Below are 5,000 nucleotides of genomic sequence, written 5' to 3'. Positions count from 1 at the left end.
GAGGAGGAGAGAGCGAGGGGGGGAGAGCGAGGAGAGCGAGGAGGGGAGAGCGAGGAGAGCGAGGAGGAGAGAGCGAGGGGGGGTGACGGCCTCCTCAGTCCAGAGCAGCACAGCCAGCTGGGAGCCGGGTTCACCTGCGACATCAGGAGGTCAGAGTTCAACTCGGAGGTCAGAGGTCACCTCGAGGTCACGGTGAGGTCGGAGACCCTCAGCAGCTGATCAGGCGCCGGTGTGTGTTTGCCCTCAGCACTGACTGCCAGGCCGCCGCTCTGCTCTGGGTTGGAGGGTCAGGGTTCGCTCTGTCTCGGAGTCCTTCTCCTCCCAGCTTCTGCAGCTTCTGGGTTTTTGCTGCAGTGTTTTTCCTCTCGTTGCAGGTTTGCTGCAGCCTTTAACTCCGACGTCGGAGTGTTTTAGAGCCGAGCTGCGTTTTATTTCTCTGCTGCTGCTTTTCTATTTGCGTTTGAACTTCTTGGACATTTTGCTGCAGTTTTTTCACTCGTCTCCTGTTCTGAGACTTCCTGTCAGCTTTTCGTTGCGGCCTTTAACACCGAGTTCGGAGTTTCCTGGACTTCAGTCGCAGCTATTCGGCGTTTCTCCTGCAGCTTTCTGCTCCAGTCTTCACGGCTGCTTCACTGCTCCCTCTGCCTTTGCAGCTTCAGGTTTTCCGCCGCCGCCGCCGCCGCCGCCGCCCGGTCCAGACGCCGCTTCGCGCCGTCACACCTCGGAGCCTCAGATGCTGTTTGAGTTTCTACTGTAACTTTCTGCAGGTTGGATCCGTTTGATCGACGGCTGACTGTGACAAACGGCTCGTTGTCATTCGGTGTTTGGGCCGTTGTCATGACGACACGTCCGGATGGGTGTCAGCGGGGGTTTTGGTTCGGATGTTGCTGGGGGGGGGTCGGTGGTCAGTGGGGTGTGGGAGGGTGTTGGGGGGGGTGTTGGGGGGTCAGGGGGTGTTAAGAGGGTGTTGGGGTGTTGGGGGGTCAGCAGGGTGTCGGGGGGGTGTTGGGGGGTCAGGGGGTGTCGGGGGGTGTTGGGGGGTCAGCAGGGTGTCGGGGGGTGTTAGGGGGGTGTCGGGGGGTGTTGGGGGGTCAGCAGGGTGTCGGGGGGGCGTGGCCCTGGTCGTACCTCCAGGATGACGTCGGTCCTGGACAGGCAGCGCCCCCTGCAGGAGCTGACCTCCACGTTGTCCAGCCGACAGGCCCCCTTGGTGATGTTCCGGACCTCGACGTAGCGACGACACTCAGCCGCCGGCTCCTCTGGTGGTGGGGGGTGGGGGGTGGGGGGTGGGGGTTTGGGGGGGGGGGGCAGAGGGCGAGGAGGACAAAGGACGCTAATGAAGAGCAGCTGGAATGTTTAAGGATTTGCATTTGAAGGAAAAAGCAGAAAGAGAAGCGGCGGAACGTTCCGGATCAAAGCTCCGCTGCGGCTGCAGGAACCGAATCTGCCGCTAATTGGGAACGGCGGCGCTCGGCTCCTGACCTCCTCCTCCACGGCAAAACGCTGGAATCCATCAGGACGCCGATTCTTCTGAGTGAGCGTCCAAACGGGAACCATCAGCCTCAACATTAAGACCACTGACCGCTGACGCCAGAGGAGGGAGGAGGAGGAGGAGGAGGAGGAGGAGGAGGAGGAGGAGCCTCTGATCACAGATCAGTCACCAACACTCCGAATCGGAAACGGTTTCTAAAAAGTTGCGTTTCCGTGTAAACGGAGCCTCAGGTGGCGGCTACAAGATGTGAGACACTGAGGACGAAAGGAAAGCTGGACGCGAAGCAGCTGGAAGCGTCACAGCAGACAACATCAAACCAAACCGGGCAACATGATGAAGGGAAGAATGGATGAAGGGATGAATGGATGAAGGGATGAATGGATGAAGGAAGTGGTTTTCTGTACCAACCTGGAAACGGCTTCCTGCAGACTGGGCAGCAGCTGCCGGGCTCCTCCACCTTCACCTCCCCCTGGAAAACAGCGGCGTTGCTCTGAGCGCTCGTCAAACGTCTGTTTCAGCGGCTGAAACTTTTCCCTCAAAACTCCGACTTTGAAAATGGAATAATTATCCAGAATTGGCACAACGGCGCTTGGATGCTTCAATAAGACGGCATGTGGAATCTGATCAGGGGGACAAACATTAGGTCCGTGGGCCAAAACTGGCCCACACGAGGCTCCAAGTGGACCGGTCAGAACAACGAATTCAACCGATTTCCTCAGAGCAGCTTTCCAGCCGGACACTGAGCATCGGCGACGCTGCCATGCGCGCTAGCTAGCTAGCATTAGCATTAGCCTTAAGGCCAGACTGTCAGGGGGAGGTTGGAAAAATACCCATCATGCAACAGCTGGAGGAAACGTTTCAAGGACTTTTCAGTGGATTTTTACCTGAAAGTTTCATGAAAACTGACTTTAAAACGGAGACGTTTTCTGCAGTAACTTTTGGGTTTTTATGAAAACATCGACGTTTCTGTCAAAACAGACGAGAGAAATGAACCCAGACAGCAAAGACCCGGACCTGGACCGAACAGCAAAGACCCGGACCTGGACCGAACAGCAAAGACCTGGACCTGGACCGAACAGCAAAGACCCGGACCTGGACCGAACAGCAAAGACCCGGACCTGGACCGAACAGCGAAGACCTGGACCGAACAGCAAAGACCCAGACCTGGACCGAACAGCGAAGACCTGGACCGAACAGCTGGGGGGGAGCTGGAGGAGGAGCAGGACGCTGACAGTAACAGACTCTCAGCATGTCAGTAAAAGCAACACGGGGCGTTTAATGACCTTTTCCTCCCGCCGCCTCTCGCTGAGGCAGAACTTGGCAGCACAGCCGGGGGCCGGCGAGTGGCTGGAGCCCCCCCCCCCCCCCCCCGCCGCCTCTCGCCGCCGCCGCCACAGGTGGAGCCGCCGGGGGGCGTCTGAGGAATCAGCCTCCTCTTTGCAGAGCCAGACGTCAGCAGAATTTATTTTTACCCCTTAGCCTTTCTGCTGGAGAGCTCGGAGAACGTTCTGCTGTTCTACTGAGAACGTTCTGCTGTTCTAAACTAACACCTTAAAGCGATACTTCAACATTTTGGCAAATTGGCCCATCTAGGGCAATTCGGTAGTCATTTAGAACAGCCTACTTACTTTTTTTGTGAGGGCGAGCTGTTGTTTATTCAGCGGTGCGTCTGAGGAGAGCTTCACGGCGGGCATAATGGAAGTGGACGGTACAGTTGCTTCCCTCGTCAAACTCATCAAATACACAATCCAACAACCCCAAAACACTTTGATGGACACGTTATAATCCACACATTCACTACGCTGTGAAACATTAATGCAAAATTACGAGATTGAGCGTTCTTTGCGAAGATTGCTAAGACGGAACTACTTACTAAACATGGCGTCTGGGCGTAGTGATCTCAAAAGAAAAAGTAGTTCCCAGTATTTGCTTCAGTGTCGTAACGCTACAATATTATTTGTTGGTGTTTCACAGCGTAGTGAATGTGGGGATTATAACGTGTCCACCAAAGTGTGTTTTGGGGTTGTTGGATTGTGTATTTGATGAGTTTGACGAGGGGAAGCAACCGTACCGTCCACTTCCATTATGTCCGCCGTGAAGCTCTCCTCAGACCCACCGCTGAATAAACAACAGCTCGCCCTCACAGAAAAAGTAAGTATGCTGTTCTAAATGACTACCGAATTGCCCTGGATGGGCCAATTTGCCAAAATGTTGAAGTATCGCTTTAAATCACGTCAGGCGGTGGAAAATCAGTCGGTGTAAAGATTATCCGGCCTCTGCAAAACAAACTTCATGGTCAGCGCTCTAATTGGCTCTTAAAGGGTGACGATACTCTCTCTCAGTCGTCCATGAGTCAATCTTTTAAAAGAAAGTTCCACGTGCATGAAATGACCTCACCTCTTAATGCAGCGATCGCTCCTGCAAACTAATCCTTCCTCCATTAGGTTAGAACCATGTCTGCTGCAGACAAACAGAGGCTCTGTCAGCAGCACAGGCACCTCTCTGGTAGAGCCCAGGGCAGTATGGGTAATCAAGTCTCTGGGAGATGAAGTAGTGAACGTGCGCTCAGCTCTGTGAAGGCTGCTGCGCTGTGATCCGCGGCAGGACAGATATTTGAAGGATGAAAATTCGGTTGAAAAGCTCCTGACTCCCCAGAAGTGAGACAAAGACTGATTGTGGGGGACGACGGGACGATGGGGGACGACGGGGGACGACGGGGGACGACGGGACGACGGGGGACGACGGGGGACGACGGGGGACGACGGGGGACGACGGGGGACGACGGGACGATGGGGGACGACGGGGGACAATATGCGAAGGTTGGGGACGACGCATTCAGGATGTACTGCCCCTCTTTGCCCCCGGCCACCCGTCTTCTGCCTGCTGCACAGTGTGCTGAACGCTGGTTCTTCCAGCTGCTGTTCCTCCTCCGGGTTTCAAGCTTCTTGGGGTTCCAGCAGGAACAGACGGACCTTCCACCGTGCTCATCCGGGAGAGAGAGAGCTCCCGTCGTCGTTTCCTTCCGTCCTGAGAACGGCTCAGCGTTCCCTCCAGGTTTCACTGTCCTGCATTAGTTGCTGCTGGTTCTCCTTTCACCCTGACTACAAACACCGGAGAAGTAGCAGGACCTGGAACGCCGTCCCGGCCCACTGAAGACACTGTCCACGGTGTCAGAAGACAAACAGCGTGACGGTCGTCTAAACGCAGCGAAGACACCAAACTGTCCTCTGATCTGTTCTCTCTGCAGACAGTCCACAACTCGTCCACTTCCTCCAGACGATGCAGTCGTTTCAACATTTTCCTGAAAACCCAATAAAAAAGTTCTCCTGCAGAGTTTTACATTCAAATCAAATAGAAATGGATCAGAAGCGTCGACGAGAGCAGCGTCTTCAGAGTGACGACAGCCTGAAGGAAAGATGAAGGACTGCTCCCTGTTCTCACTGCTCCTGGGTCTGGTTCTGCAGAACCTCTCCTCTGGGTCTGGGTCTGCAGAACCTCTCCTCTGGAC

The 5,000-nt window shown here is 55.2% G+C and overlaps 1 pseudogene; it reads right to left on the bottom strand.

Annotated features, from left to right (window-relative positions):
* LOC115394657 (SCO-spondin-like) overlaps positions 1 to 5,000 on the bottom strand; it is a 136,523-nt pseudogene that overhangs the window by 1,441 nt on the left and 130,082 nt on the right.

The sequence above is a fragment of the Salarias fasciatus genome, chromosome 9 (genome assembly GCF_902148845.1).
Source record: "Salarias fasciatus chromosome 9, fSalaFa1.1, whole genome shotgun sequence".
Taxonomy (NCBI): Eukaryota; Metazoa; Chordata; class Actinopteri; order Blenniiformes; family Blenniidae; genus Salarias; species Salarias fasciatus.
Note: the sequence above shows the minus strand (reverse complement) of the source record. Positions and strands in the feature narration are given on the sequence as shown.